General features: G+C 43.7%; 1 non-coding gene across 1 annotated transcript; it reads right to left on the reverse strand.

The window, feature by feature from the left end:
* Nucleotides 1-539: 539 nt before the first annotated feature.
* Nucleotides 540-621, reverse strand: trnas-gcu (transfer RNA serine (anticodon GCU)). The gene has a single exon. It is a non-coding gene; the product is annotated as a tRNA-Ser (tRNA).
* Nucleotides 622-16,983: the final 16,362 nt, after the last annotated feature.

Genomic DNA, 16,983 nt, shown 5'->3' on the forward strand with positions numbered 1-16,983 from the left:
GCCTTATTTCCAGCATTCATCAATGGCGAGAGCAAGGGGCGAGGGCGAGACCAATGTGTAAGTCTCTCCGTGCGCATGCACGGCACCCACAGCGGCAATTCTCCACTGTGCATTTACACACAGTTCTCTGTGCCCCTAAACCTACACCCTGCCCCTTTGAAATATCTCCATTATTTTGTGCTGTTTCGCTGTTCTCTTCTCACCAGGATGAATTACTTCTACTCAACTCCCTCCAGATTTCATCTGACAAAACATTCATTAAGATCCCTTTGCATAAACATGCACTTCGCAGCTCTCGGTATTTGATTTTCCTGGATGTCTTTCATACGAAAAAACGTTCACAGCAGCTTGTAATGAAAAAGAAAATCGCGTTTCGTTTCATTATCCCAAAGCAACCTCCATTTCATTGCAGTTTCGTCAAACGGCACAAACTATTCTTTGCGATTTTGTAATAGCGACAAAGCATATAAACTGACCGTTGGAGCTCCAGTTTTAATGCAACAGTTGAAAACAGCACCATTGAAAGCCGTTAATGACAGCGACGAGAGTGGGATTCGAACCCACGCGTGCAGAGCACAATGGATTAGCAATCCACCGCCTTAACCTCTCGGCCACCTCGTCACAGACGCTCGAAAAGCTATGACCTTATGAATAATTGAATTTCGTAAATTATGCAGAGCAGCAGATGTTTCTCCCTGGTGTTGGTGAAATGAGAAACAACACAGTCCAAGACGATGGTCTGACCCCTGGGTTGTGGGGCAAGTGCACTCCCACTGTCACACTGTGCACACATTGTTCTGAACAAAAATGAGGAAATGACTATGTAACAAGGTCAGTTGAATTCTGTGAAATTTGAAGTCAACGGAATGAAGAACCCGAGACAGCAGGAGGTGTTCTTTCAATAAAGAGTTGGATAGAGCTCTTAACGACAGTGGAATCAAGGGTTATGAGGATAAGGCAGGAACAGGATACAGATTGAGGATGTTCAGCCATGATCATAATGAATGGTGGTGCTGGCTCGAAGGGCAGAATGGCCTACTCCTGCACCTGCTGTCTATTGTCTATTCAACTGCCTGTCAGGAATTGTTTTCCAGACTGGAGGAGAGTGCATAGTGCTCAATGTCATTAGTCCGAAGACCTAACTTCCGCTCAGATGTTTTTGACACGCACTTGTGGACAGAACAGACAAAATATGGCTAAACTGACAATTGAACTCAACAATGCAAAAACCTTGATGTGTATCATTTTCCTGGGCCGTGTGACACCAAGTCACTGTATGATCACAGGAACACAGTGAGCAAGTGTCAGAAGAAAAATGAGTGCAGCGCCAGAGCGCATGATGGGAGCAGCAGGTGACACACGGGGAAGTGCATTTCCCACAACAGGAACACTTCCCAAACAGCGGAATGCGGTGGAAGAATTCAGAGGGAGTTTACACTATGAAATTTGATGCCAGAGACACAATGAAGAACTGTCATTGAGTCTGTTCAAGATGAAGATTTTAAGATTTCTACAGATGCAAAACAAAATAAAAAGCTCATGAGTTAATGAAGGCAAAAGATGAAATTGTACATTTCATCAATCTACCCATCTTTACAATGAGTAACTCACCACTTTCCTCACTCGGGGACAGAACCACTGGTGAAGATGATCATATAATCCCCGTTTACTAGCCATGGAATCAGAGAAACTCGGTTTCCCAAACGTTAAAGTAAAACCAGGAATGTGGAGGTAAGCATTAATGTGTTGCTCCTGTGCTGAAGGTGACCAGTGCACGGTATCTCTGTTCCAGTATAGTGAGCTGTGCTGTGCCGAAGTTTTAATTTTGAGCCTCACATGGAGCAGCTTTAATTTGTCCTCGTGTTGAGGGGTACGGACAGAAGGTGATATTGAGCAAAGCCAAGTTTATGGGAAAATACCCGTGTTTGTGGATTGAGAAACTACCTCTTCTGGATAATGATTCCTTGATCAACAAAGATACTGCAAGTATCTAAAACGTGAAGAAACATATGTGGAGAGAGAGCCGAAGGTGATTTTTCACCAGATGGATAACGTTTCCCATGTGCACTGCTTTAAATTCTGGGAAAATAGATGTTGAACTGATTTCATGTTACACAGTTTGTTACAAACTCACAAAGGTTGTTGCAATAATAAAAAAAGAAATCACATAGGACCGTTTGAATATTGTATTGAACTGAATTTTGGTGTGAGCATATTTTATCTTAACTGGCGTGCTGCAGAGAAGTACAGAGGGATAACAATACAAAAGGACCCATTCTCCTTGGTGGATTTCTTGGGTGGAGTTAAGAATGTACGAAATGTACATAACATCATGTGAATGTGGTCAAATCTTTAAAGTAGGTGTTGCATCTCCAAGTGACGATTCAATTCCTAGTCATTAGGATATAACTTCTGTATGCAGTTATTTTAGGACATCAGCTCCATTTACCGAGTTTCACCTTGAATAATACGCCACACCTTACCAATCCATGAACTTGTTATACTCAGTCTTATTCAGTTGTACGTGTTCATGAAATATCTTTGTGTCTCAAGTCAACAAATTCGAAATTGTTACGCAACCATACTGACTTTCACTCAATGGTAAATTCTCTCCTTGTTCGTTTGTTCGTGTACCTTTTAAACCACTCTGAAGTCAGCTTCTACGTTTTACTTCTGTAAAGTCGTTCACGATTTAAATAACTCTATTGAGTGGAAGAAACTCTCATCCAAACTTTTCTTAATCATTCCCTAATGGTTTTCAAGCTCAAACGACAGTTATTGCTTCACTCGAAAGAGGGACTTTCCCCGATTTACTCATTCAAACCTCGTGTTATGTGAAAATCTCATTTGTTGACATCAAACTTGCGTGTTTTTGCTCCAGCATTTCCAAATCTCGTGTATAAACTCCGTCATTCTTTCTATCATCCCGATGAAACCGGTTGTGTCTTTTCTGATATTCTTATGTCTTAGTAAACAACGTCACTTGGCTTTCTAATATCTTGCTATCCAGGAAACAGCGTCTGTGCCCTTTCTCACTTCTTTACATGCTTTTGGTGGAGAATGAGGATAAGGATTACACACAATGCTTCCACTGAGTGTGACCTAAAGATTTTACAGTTACACTATGAACTCTTTGCTTTTTCAATACGACGTCTCTATTTATAAACTCCAATAAGGTTAATTACTATCTATCCAGTTCATGAACATCGTCTCCATGGAGACGAAAATTATCTATCACTTCCTTTATTCTTCCACGGAATGTCTGAAAGGTTTGTAAGGCCAACATCTCCATATCCCCGTGTCCGGAGTCAGTCTCAGCTATTTCTAAAGGTGACTGAAGTTCAAATACTTCATAGTGTGTCTCCCGTCATTCCAGTGCAGACTGGTTCTGGACAGTAAATGCCATCACCAAAGGCCACCGTGGATCTGAAATCAACAGTTTTCATATAGTAATAGTCGTACCTATTGGGTATCGTATGTCCATGTTCTTATTCAATTTGTTCATCATTTCTTCGGTCCCTATACTGAATTCTACTGAATGATTAATTTGTGAATGGATACATTCCCTTCACCACTCATTCGAAGCTCCATGGAACATTAAAAGATTTTACTCATACGCATCCAGACGACAGTCCTGCCATTATTGGGATGAATCAGTGAACATTCCCCATGTATCCTGGAAGGCAAGGATTTCCTTTTCCATTTTAGGAGATCATTACAGCACTGAATCCCATGTGTGCGTTCATTATAACCGAAACAGTTGCAGCAAGACTTTAAAACTAAGATTTTGCTAAGATCTACTTGCATTGGTTGTCCCAAAAATTACATTCCATATTATGGTATGTTTGTGAATGAAAGCACTTTCTGATTCTTGAGCAATTATATTTCAGTTTTGTCAAAAATTATCATTCGCCGTTCTCTCTTTGCCTTTCATTTTCCCGTTTTATATCCCGTATTTAATCTGATTATCTTAAGTTTTCAATAATTTCAATCAATCTCGCTCCTGATTACCAATCCGAGAGAATGCCACAATTTTGTCAATTTAAATGCAGTGCAGCTGTAGGGCGCGGTGACCAAGTGGAAAGGCATTGGTCACGTGAACCAAATAAAAGGAGCCGGCTGGTGGATCTGGCCATTCCATCGTAGTCATATTTAAAACATTTAATATAATCTTTAGCCAAATCATATTTGGCACAAAACAAGAAAACAAAAACGAAAAAATGGCTGATGTTGAAAATCAAACAAAAACAGACGTTGCTGGAATATTTCAGGATGTCTGGCAGCATCTGTGGAGAGATGGACCCAATGGATGTGAAACATTAACTGTGATTCATCTGCACAGATGCTGCCAGCCCACCTGTGATTTTACAGCAATTTCTGTTTTTGTTTCAGATTGGCAGATTTTGTCGCAGTCCATGAGAACAGTGCTCATTAGAATCAAACAGAGAGCGTGGACCTGGTAGTGTGAAATGAGACAGTAATAATGAATGAGTGGAGAGTATTGTACTGGAAAAGGACAGCAGGTCAGGCAACATCCGAGGAGCAGGAGAATGGACGATTTAGGTATAAGCCATTCATCAGGAATTAGACTTGTGAGTCGGGCAGAGGAACAAAGCTGAAGCCAGGTGCCAACTCGCAGGCACCTTCTCCTACAGTCCACGATCACAAACTCTCCTCCCCTCACCAAACCATCATCTCCCAGACCATCCACAATCTTATCACCTTTGGGCACCTCCCAGCCACAACCTTCAACCTCATTGTCCGGGAACTGCGCACTCCACAATTCTACCTCCTTCCTAAGATTCAAAAACCTGACTGCCCCAGTCGACCTATTGTCTTATCCTGCACCTGTACCATCCGAATCATCTCTTTCTACCTCGACACAATCCTCTCTCCCCAGTTCAGGAAATGCCCACTTACATTCGTGACACCCCTATGCACTTCACCTCCTTCAGGAATTTCATTTCCCTGGCCCTCAACACGCGATATTCACCATGGTCATCCAGTCCCTGTACAAATCCATCTGCAATGACAGAAGTCTGCAAGCCTTCCATTTCTTAATCTCACACCATCCCAACAGGTACCCTTCCACCAACATCCTCACCCACTTGACTGAACTGGTCCTCACAATCAACAACTTCACTTTCCAAATCTCCCACTTCCTCCATCGACACTGGTAGTCATGGGCACCCACATAGGACCTAGCTATGTCTGCGTGTTTGTCAGATAAGCGGAACTGTCCATCTTTCACAGTTACACAGGCACCATCCTACACCTATTCCTACGTTACATTGATGAATGTATTGGCGCAACTTGGTGCTCCAACGAAGAGGTTCAATAGCTCACCAACTTTACCAAAACCTTCCACACCAACCTCAAATTTATCCGGATCATCTTGGCAACTTCCTTCGCCTTCCTCGACCTCTCCATCACCGTCTCTGGCGACTGACTAATTAAAGACATATACTGCAAGCCCACCGACTCCCAAAGGTATCTAGATTACATCTCCTCCAACTCTATCTCGTGTAAAAACGACATTCCTTATTCCCAATTCCTCTGCTTACACCACATCTGTTCCCCCGGATGACCAATTGCACCTCAGAAAGACCCAGTTGGTCTCCTTCCTCCACGGTCACAAATTGCCTTTCCACGTTAGTTGACAATGCCCTCCAGTGCATCACCTCCACTTCACGCACCACCACCCTTGAGCCCCATGCCTGTCAACGCAACAAGAAAAGAACTTCCTGGTGCTCACCTTCCACCCCACCAACCTCCGCATAAAACGCATCATATTCTGCCACTGATGCCACCTCCAAACAGACGCCACCACCGGAGATATATTTCGCTACCCAGCTCTGCCAGCACTCCAGAAAGACCACTCCCTCCACGACCCCCTCTTGAGGAAGACACTTCCCCCCACCAGCACATAACCTTCTCCTGGCACCTTTGACTGCCACCAAAGTGAGGGTGAAACTAGCACCCACACAACTCTCATCTCCAACCAACTCCCGAAGGGACCGTTCCACATCCGTTGGAAATTCACCTGTACAAATACCAATGTCATCTACTGCATCCGTTGCACCCAGTGTGTTCTCCTCTACATCAGGGAGACAGGATACCTTCTTGCAGATCATTTCAGAGAACATCTCTGGGACACCCGCACCCACCAACTTCAGCGTCCCGTGGCTGAACACTTCAACTCCCCCTCCTCCCCAATCAAAGGCTCGCAGGTACTGGACCTCCGCCACGGATAAACCGTTACCCACCCAACGCCTGGAGGAGGAATGCCACACATTCCGGCTTGGGACCCTTACACCACGCGGGATAAATGTGAATTCGAACAGTTTCCTCATTTCCCCCAAGCATAAGCCTTCAACTCGCCACCGCCCTCTCGACCCATTCCATCACTGCCACTTCTGACCTCTTATATTCTCCGTTCTATTCATCCATCTATTGCTTTCCAGCTATTTCCCCTCAACCACACACCACTTCCATTTATCTCTCAGCCCCGACTCACAAGCCTTATTCCTGATGAAGGGCTTAAGCCTGAAACTTGAATTCTCCTGCTCCTCGGATGCTACCTGATCTGCTGTGCTTTTCCAGCATCACACTGATCTCCAGCATCAACTCTGATCTCCAGCATCTGCAGCCCTAACTTTATCCTTGCAATTATCAATGACCTTGGAATGAGGATATCCTTCGATATCAGTGATCACACTGTAACTGATTTTTCCATTTATTTTGGGTGAGGGCAGGCTGGATCTGGGATGAGCACTTAACACCTAAACAACTGGAATAGTATCAGATAGCGAAGTTAGGGCGGGCTGAAATGAAGTGGAAAATTCTGCCAGAAAATGGGTCAGTACAACTGCATCACATCACCCAGATTGTAAAAGACTCGCACAAGGAGAAAATCAACTTCAGTGTAGGCACAATGACAGGTAAAGTGGAAAGGAGACAATACAACACACTGAGGTGCAGTGGAATTATTTATGTGAAAGGATTCGATATATAAGCTCCACCTTTACATATGGACAGCCCTCACATTGGAAAAAGGAATTTCCTGCAGTGTAACGGCGTCTTTTGCCTGTGACATCACAATGCTGAGAGACACTGACATATTTCTTCTGTAGCAGCATGGCCGAGTGAAAGCATGATCGTCCCATTAACCAGAACTCAATACTTCAAAGCTCTCCACTGCGCTATCCAACTTATTTGCTGCTCCTTTAGTCAGATCTCAATCGCTTCACTGTGTATCTTCTTCTGCTTCCAGCTTCACGGAAACACTTGAAACGTGAACAAATCCACTTTCCACTTTCACCAATCTTTTGCAACTCCCGAGTTGGCACAGGTACGAGTGACCGATTGGCCTTCTCGAGCGCTCTCACTCTGGTATGATCTGAATAATAAAGTGGACTGTGTCTGATCGGCAGAATGTCCCCACCGAGACGGTGCTGTGTATGCCATCCTCGGGGACTGAGCTGTCTCTATTGGCAGAGTATTCAGCCATTTCCCTCCACTTGCAGGCATTATGAGGGGATGTAAAACGGATATGCTCTGAAGCTTCCTCTTACGGGCACAGCCAGGTGCAAGAGGGCCGCTGGAACCTAGCAACTTTGATTGCGATCTTTTTCCAAATGTCATTTATTTGAGAGAGAGAGAAAGGTGCTGAGCTGGAGGGAAAGACAGAAATGGGCTGTGGACTCTCTTCCCTCAGTAAAATTCAAATCAGTGCATTTTTGTGCTGCCCATTTGATGTTCAGAATCAATCTTCACAGAACAATCCAGCGGAAAGGCTTTTGTTTCAGAGGCGTCGGTTTCTTTGCTGCAATCGGGCATCAGTTAACGTATGAGTCCCAACTGTCCCAGATGAAGTGACTCCGAATGAAACCCTCACTCACTGAGAACCATCCCCACAACCAGGAGCTGCGGGGCTGCAGACAGTCCAAAGCAGAAGCGAGGATTAAAAGCGAGCCATTATTTCACCCTCAGCCACTCTGTCAGAGCCAGACAGAGGGACGGCAGAGACGTGTGACGCCATTCACGTGCCGACAGAAGCCGTTCAGCCCATCGAGTCCACGGCAAATCTCTATCGCTTGCTTCTCTCTGAGGTTATTCATCATCAGTGATGCTTGTTCTAATAATAGGGAACTGTGTCTGTCTGGAAATGCTGTCTCCAACATACTGAACCACATGTCATTCACGGCTGTTCATTTCACCGGAGAACCCTGCTGTGTGACACAGCGTGGGGAAGAACTGCAAGGCGTCAGGGGCACGGTCCACACCACAACTGATTTCCCTCAACTTCGCCAGTGTATTCCCAGCTCAGGCAAGTGACTTTGCAAATCAGGTCATAACAGACCGACGGAGAACAGCAAAAAAATCTTTCATAACTTCAAACGTGTGTTTCCTTAAATGTATAAATGTGGCGGGTCTATCTATTTCAGATACCATTCAGTATAAGGACGCAAAAGGCACATCAATATGTAATACGAAGAACGGAGCACTGTTATAGCAAAATACTGGCAGTGGCAGTACACACACTGAAAGCTGGAATTGTAATCGAGCAGAGGATGCTTTTCATTCATTAATTTCTGGATTATGCGCCCACCACGATCCCTCTGGGCCGCTCTGTTATCGCTGACCACAGCAGTTTCACGCAGTCTTCAGGTTTTTGTAGCATGTCCCTTCGAGGATGACGTCAAAAGATCTTCACTGTTATTGTCTGATACGTTGTTTCACAGATGTGTCCCGGCTGCGTCAATATAACTACTGTGTAACTTCGCCAATGCTGCTGTTTTAATTGTAATTTCAATCAGGATCACAAAATGTGCCACACTGCAGACAGAGTCCATGCAGCCCACCTTCGCTCTGCTGGCTCCACGCAATGAGGAAATGACTGTGTTTTGATTGATTGATTGTCACATGTACCTAAGTACAGTGGAAAGCGTTGTTTGCGAAAGGTAAAGGCGGATCAGAGTAATCAAGGACATGCAGATCACAGCGTGAGAAAAGCAAAATTTGACCAGACTCGGGAATTCAGGTTACTATGTATAATACGTGCGCTCAGCAAAATCCAAATTGGCAAGATCAGCATTACTTCAAGTTAGACAATTCATTTCTCAGAGCAGCACCGGCCGAGAAGAAACGGTTTTTGAACTTGCTTGTGTATGGTTTCAAGCTTTGGAATCTTTATCTGAACTCGATCTCATCGAAATCATATCTTCTCAGTCAAAAATGAAGTAGTGTGCAAAATTCCAAGGCTCATCTGCAAGGTGAACCCGAGACCTCTCACACCTATGTCACCTGACTAAGGAAATATCACACCCGAGACAAACAAGCGAGAACGGCGCCAGACGTGGTAATCATAAACGAGGTGAGTTTTTTGCTATTTCTGCTGTTTCAGAGTGAAAGAAGCACCGAGTTTTCATCACAGCTCCTTTCCATTCTGACTCGCTTCTCCCAGGAGGCTGTGCTAGCTGCTTTCCCGGAACACGGCGGTCTTCATTGAGAACTGGACGAACTCATCTGCCATTGTCATGTAGTGTTGGTGGAGAGCAGCTTGAACGCGGTCTTCACCTCCCTCATTAAACACGGGTTTGTCCAGCGGAGTAGGGGTCAGCTGGGAGTGAGAAGTATGGAAATTCTGGAAAGGTGTAGAAAAGTGAGATCGTGCATGCACAAGAAATCATCTTCTTTTGGGAATCCTTGTCCAAATAATGCGATCTGAGACAGATAGAAAATGCAGAACTGTGAGCAAAGAGTGAATCTCTCCCCATTATTCAGGAACAGTGTCTGTGCTTCTCGAAGTCACGGGGAGGCTTCTGCTGTCTGAATTAGCATGGGATATTAATGCACCAAATCCTGTCGCTCACGCAGCTGATGTGATTTCCACGTTGCCTCCAGTTCAGATCATAGATTTCACAGCTCACATCCAGAGTGACAGGAAAGAGAAGGACGCGATTTAGATCATCATCTTAACACAACCTGGGGATAAATTGGATGTGGGAGAGCGGACAGCCTCGACTGATTCCAGCATATACAATCCCACTGTTCACAAGATCTGACCACATGGAAAGAAATGACACAGTGACAAGATGTATTGAATCCGATTCCAAGCAAAACAGAAGCCGATGGAATGAAAAGAGCCATGAGAGCGGGAATGTAACATTATCTGTGAGGAAGTTGTTTTCCAGACTCGAGGAGAGTGCACAGTCCTGTTTCCAGGGGTCAATATTTGGATAAGTAGACTGAATCAGCATCGGAATTAGTGGTGCTGGAAGAGCACAGCAGTTCAGGCAGCATCCAAGTAGCTTCGAAATCGACGTTTCGGGCAAAAGCCCTTCATTCCTTTATTCCTGATGAAGGACTTTTGCCCGAAATGTCGATTTCGAAGCTACTTGGATGTTGCCTGAACTGCTGTTTTCTTCCAGCACCACTAATCCAGAATCTGGTTTCCAGCATCTGCAGTCATTGTTTTTACCTCGTTGAATCAGCATCGGCTATTCTTGTACTGCATCTTTTGTACAATATTGCAAAAGTACGGGCCTTTTGTATAGAGGGGACAACTTCAAAATCCTCAATGATGCAAAACACACAAATGAGGTGAACAACAAAGCAACCGCAGAAACTCGTGTTACGTCATGGGGTAAACACCCGGCTGAACTTTTGCTCAAATTCGCTCTCTGTCAAATTCCTGAGCCTGAGATTCGAATGGTCTATGTTAATAAAAACTGTTCGCATCTCACAGCTTCAGTATTTAATAGGCCCCTACATGTATGTCTGACAACAGTAATTGATCCCTCACTGTGTTACTCAGCACACGTAGAGAAGAAATAAATATAAGAACAACAGTCATGTATCTGACTGGGATTTGACCCGATGCTGCTGCAGCCAATCGATTCAGCTGTAACTGAAATTACTTCCACCTTTCCTGTGTCGGTAATAAGATTGCACAGCTTAGTGGTGAGTTTTCATGCTTTGAATTGGACCCAGCATCCTTTCTCAGGTTGAAATTTACTGGGATATAAAGGCATGGTGAAAGACACGGTAGAGTTTACTGGAATATAAAGACGTTAGGAATGACACGGTCAGTGTTCACTTGATACAAAGTCGATAAAAAAGACAGACATGACGGTTTCTTTGAGATAACACCACTAGAAAAGGAAAGAGCAGATTTAATGGGAAGGTGGGACAGATAAAGAACCATGCGGGAGAAATCAGGAAAGACTTCGTTGTGTCTGAAGGGAGGTGATCCAGCTAATGTGACGTTGGTAAGAGTAAATCTGAGGGAACTTCCTTCGTTTAAGTGAGTGGAAACTAAAGGGTGGAGTTTCAAAACCAACGGGGAATGATGAAGATGGTTGGAGCAGATTTTTCTTTTTTATTCTGAGAATTATTGAAATCGGAGATGAATTTTCAGAAATAAAAACATTTTAGGAGCTGATTTCATTATAGTTCAAAGGTCGTGTGCAGACACACAAGGAGTGAATTTAACAACGATAGGGATTCTGGGCTGCCTGGATGGCGAGGCAAAAGGGACATACTCTCGAAGTGGATAACATTCATCGGAAAGAAATTGCATAATACCTGCACTTGAAAATGCTACGTATAAGAAGAGCTGCTGGCGTTGATAGGTGTTGCAGTTTATTCTACATGAAATATTATATATTGTAAATACACTGAGCTGTTTGGTTTATCTCTGCATTGAATGGAAGTCTGTTAGCTCAGTCCACTGACTAACTAGTTATGTGAAAAGTGAGACCAACAGCTTGGGAGTAATTCTCTCACTGTCTCAGGTTTGCATAAGGATCATCATCTACTCTGCTCTCCTGATCTGTAATACTATGGTGCCTCTAGTGAGTAAGATTTGGCCTGTAGATGGAAAACATCATTATCATTGCCATTTGTTGCCTTGAACATTTGGTCACAATCACTCAAAAGGAGAGTGAGTCCATTTAATACTCACTTATCTCCGCTTAAAGACCCCGGTGACAAGACTCGACCTTATTCAAGTTTGCACCCTCAGCTTCTCCCAACAGCAAAACTACTTGTTATGCCTTTGTCAGAGTTACTGACAACATTCAAACTCCCCAAAGAGATAAATCTAATACTTTCGATTGGATAATGAACTGTGCGTGTTTGCAGGAAATGGAATGATATGAAATGAGTTAAATAGACTTTCCCAGAATGTAATTCAGTGCAGGGTGAGCGATTTGAGAAAAGTCATTAAGCTAAACTTTCACCTCTGTTTCCCTAGCCACAGATGGATATTCAACTGGGGAATATTTGTAGCTTTGCAGATAATAATTGACAGAAATGTGAAACTGGAGTTTTCAAATAAATGCTACTTTACTCAATATTGATTTCAACTGCGTATGATGCCCTAATAATCCCTTGTCAATGTCAGTAACAGCATCTTTAGATAAGCATTCAACTCACAACCGTTGCATTTTACGCACCTTTAAGTAGCAGGCGCTAAACAATTGCGTGACTGTAGCCGCAGACAAGCAAGCTGGTCACATGTCCTACTCATATCCTTAGGAACTTTAACTCAACTGCCCTACTTTTGCTGTGGTTCTGAAATTAAAGCTAACGCAGACCAGGTGAAACTGACATGGACCTGTGATTATTGAAGCATCAGGCTCAGGAAGTGGACACATAAAAATATGCAAAATAGACTTCATTGAAAAATGGGTTTCCGTTGGTTCCTGCGTTGTTTACAGACAATGTTACATTGCCGCTGTCGCCAGACCTTTCCTTCGATCGGCTTCAATTCGAATCGATAAAACTTCGCAACTTCCTTCTGAAAGTTCATACTGGTCACATGAAACACACTGCATTTAGCAATAATCTCCACCATTCCTACATCCATGAACACGTTTCACGGTTTCCATGAATACCGAGGATGTAGGAGTGTGACGCAAGAATACATTCAATTCCAGTTTAAATTGTAAAGTCGGAAGAATGCACAGTAAGACTCAGAATGTCAGAAATTCATGTACGTCTCCGTGTCCAGAAGTGCAGCAAATCAGAGGGGTAATCTGTCCCTGAATCCCCACGTTTGCTTGCTCTATGTGTTCAGTGAAAAACCTGTGTGAAGGAGCATGCAGTCTGACAGAGCGCCTGGGAGAATCCTCGATTGTCTGATCTAAAGCGGCAATAGGAGCTCTCCATTCTGGCTGTGAGAGCGGTGGGGTAAATGGGAGGACCTTGATACTCCGTGGTGTAGATTCACATTTCAATATGTTATTGTTGAAAACCCTCTGTCAGAAACAGCACTGACAGAGAGGAACAGGAGGACGCTATTCCAAACACCGGTCCTACCCCACCATTTGACATTGTCATGACTAACCAAATACATCAATATCTTTCCCCGGTCCATCCAGAACAGCCTGTCGCCCAAAGGGAGAAAGACATTTAAGCAATCGATAATGCCTGTGAAACTATTGGACTGGAATATGCGTTTAGAGACAGTGGGTTTCTGCACGAATTTTGTAGGTTTCGTGGGTTAGCAGTTGATTCTGGTCTGATCATGCTTCAATTGATATGATTCCGTCGAAACTCACCAACAAGGAGGTCAGGAAATTTCTGTGGTAAACAGCAATTTCAAGAACCCCAGACGACGGGAATTAACGATGAATCAGCAGAATAATAATTGATTCAGCTGATATCTGAACGCCGATTCTGGTGAAACCCAAAACAACAAACTTTGTATAGCAATGTTAACAATGCTGTAGAAATCTAACGCGCTTTTCATTGCACCACCGAGCCGCGCTAGCCATAATTTTACTGTACCCAAAGTTGTGGTTGTCGTGGAGAAAATGTAATAAATCTCCAGGAGATGCGGAGAGTTCTTCAAGGAGTAGATCTTTTATGAGCAGACAAAAAGCCGTGCCACACAGAAAGCAAATTCTTGAACGACCCCGAAACTCAGGATCCGTGGCTCTTTATACCCTTTCTTTAATTATATTTCTATTAGCTTACCAGGATGCCCAACTGTGTTAGTCAGAATTATTTCACTCCAGGTATACAATAAACCATTATCGCTCTACTTCTGCCAATAGGGTTTTTCTATTGTCACGATTATGTATTTTACTGCCACATCTGCTGCAGTGATCTTCCAGCCCAGACTAACCTGTCATGATTAGATTTTTAGCTACCCCATCTGCCACAATGTTTTCCTGTCCCAAGCTGATTAGATATTTAATGTCTTTTTTTCCGCTACAAAGGTTTCAAGCAGGCTGACGCAACTATCAATTAAATATTTAAAGTCAAGTCCTAAATATTTATTGTCACGACTTGTCCCAAACTGCAATGATGATATTTAGCTGGCAAGGTTGACGTTAATAATTGCTATGATCACAGCCTGTCACAGTAACCGTTCAGCCCCAGTCTGACACTGCTAATTCGTGGAGGAGCATTCCACTCTGCTTATCCCATCCAGCCACAGTGGCCCCATCCTACCACAGTGACCTTTTTACTCGTGAAGCATTCCACAGACCCCTTGTAACAGATCGACAGTAGTATCCATGCTTTTACCCTTCCCATGCTTTCATGCTCCGTACTTTCCTTACGGTGTTCGGACATTTGATCAGATAGCTGTTCGTCTTCGTCCAACTTTCCAGTATCTGGTCCTTATCCATGTGTGCTCTAGCTTCTCAAGTATTCGGCTAAGTACTCCTGAAGTGTTTTGATGACTCATAGCTTTACCACTCGTTCAAATAGTGAGTTCCAATGATACAACACTCTCAGAATGAAAATGTTCGTCTTATATCTCCTCTGATTATCCTCCCCCTTGCGTTTAACATAGATCTATGTTTGTAAACACTTCCCATAACAAATCTATTCCTATAACACGTATCTATCCCCTTACTGTACACCCTCCCTCATTCACTCTTCTCCGCTCTCAGATAAAGAGCCTGAGCTAAGCTAATTTATCTTCGCCATGACGAGATTGTCGTGCTACAAAAGTACAGCAGGTCAGGCAGCATCCGAGGAGCAGGAGAACCGACGCTTCTGGCATAAGCCTTTCATCAGGAATGAGACGTGTTGGTGGGGGCGGAGAGATAAATGGGCAGCAGTTGGGGTTGGGTGGAAGGTAGCTGGGAAAGCGATAATTGGATGGAGGCGGGGGAGAAAGTGATAAGTCAGAGCGGGAAAAGATGAATAGTTTCGGAGGGTGGTGCTGAGTTGGATGCTTCGGACTGTGATAATGTGGGGGAAGGGGAATTGAAGATGATTTATCCCGTATTGTTACAGGGTCCCAAGGCAGAATATGAGGCGTTCCTCTTCCAGGCAGCGGGTGGTAACGGTTTGGCGATTGTCCTGTTCTGTAAACCACATTTCAGGGGAGATGTGAAATACCAAAGCCTAAAAAAAGGACAAAACTTATAGAATCAGAGTTGATGGAATTAGACACAACGCAGACAGAAACCATTTGGCCAATTGAGTCTGCTCTGTGCCGCCGAAGAGATTCACACTCCCCTGCCGATCTTTCTAAACCCGCATCATTGATCCAGCTACAAAGATAGAAATATTTTCAAAAGCTCAGCGGGTCAGGCAGCGTCGATGGAGAGAAATCAGAGTTAACATTGCAAATCAAAAACTGTTCCAAGGAATGTTGACCCCAAATGGTCATTCTGTTTTCCCTGAGCTGCAATTCCCACTTTTGACTTTGCCTTTGTCTTTGATTATACAGTCCATTCAGGTTTTGTTTGCCATCTACCTGAAGTGCACTCATTTGGACAGTGAGAAGGAATCGGACCAATCAGAGGAAACCCACACGGAAGAGAGAGAAAAGGAGCGTGTAAATTCCACACAGTCAGTCACATCAGTCTGGAATCGAATGCGGGTTTCTGGCCTCTTAGCCCTCCCAATCTGTAAGCGCCCGTCCCGGATGCGAATTGAACCCAATCTCACGCAGTGACAGGCAGTGGTATTACCCTTGAGTTCTATGCAAAAAGAAGCCTATGTATCAGTACTGGAAATCAATAATCGATTAACTATCCGAACTCTGTTTTTAAATCACTTGACCGACAGCCTTGTAGGTCTTGTCATCAAAAATTCACATCTAAATACTTCTGAAAGTTATGAGGATTTCTGCCTCTCCAACCTTTGCATGCACTGAGTTCCTTTCAACCACTCGCCGTTTCAAAACGTTTGTCTGCGCATTCACTCAAATCTTCCATCCTCTGTTCTTAAATCTATTACCCCGTGAGTGATCTCTCCATTATAAGGAAACTTTTATTTCAGTCCACGCCATCCGTATCCCTGATTATTTTTTATATCTCAATCATGTCTTCTCTCGATCTCTTCTGCTCTCAGTCTATCCAATCTCTCTTCATAACAGGAGCTCTTCTACCCAGACAACGTTCTGGCAAATCATCCCTGCATCATTTCCAGTGCTAATGTGATTGCAGAACTGCACGGAATAGTCTACATAGAGCCGATTGAGCAAGTGAAATAAATGATGTGGAAGTCTGCAGAAAAAGGTCTTTTTGGAAAAAAGTTTCTTTTCCTCAGAGCTGCCCTGTGTTCTTTTCCTGAGCCTGAAGTTCCAATAATATCTGATCCATGTCATTAAAAACTGTTACTTGACCATTGATCTCAAAACCACAGTATCGAAATGGATTGACTGGTCTGAAGGTCGCAATGGTATGATTGCGGCACGTTCATCCAGCAACAGCGAGCGCAGCAGCACAGACTGAACAGGGTTCAATGTGAAAATGATTGTAAGGGAAATAGGAGGGGGAGCGTAAAGGAGGTCAGTGATTGTGGGAGGGAGAGAAGTCTCCAAGAATGGGTGAGTCTGAATTCTGATATTTACCTCACAGAGATGTATGAGAGAAGGGATTGATGAAAAATCATTAATGTTAGAGAAAGTTTTCATGTAAAATCAATTAATTCATTTCTGTGTTTCGTTGGCATGTACCACAAGGAGTTAAAAAGGGGAGAAGGTTACATGCCGTAACTCGGATTCTA

This window comes from Chiloscyllium punctatum, unplaced genomic scaffold, assembly GCF_047496795.1.
Source record: "Chiloscyllium punctatum isolate Juve2018m unplaced genomic scaffold, sChiPun1.3 scaffold_303, whole genome shotgun sequence".
Lineage (NCBI taxonomy): Eukaryota > Metazoa > Chordata > Chondrichthyes > Orectolobiformes > Hemiscylliidae > Chiloscyllium > Chiloscyllium punctatum.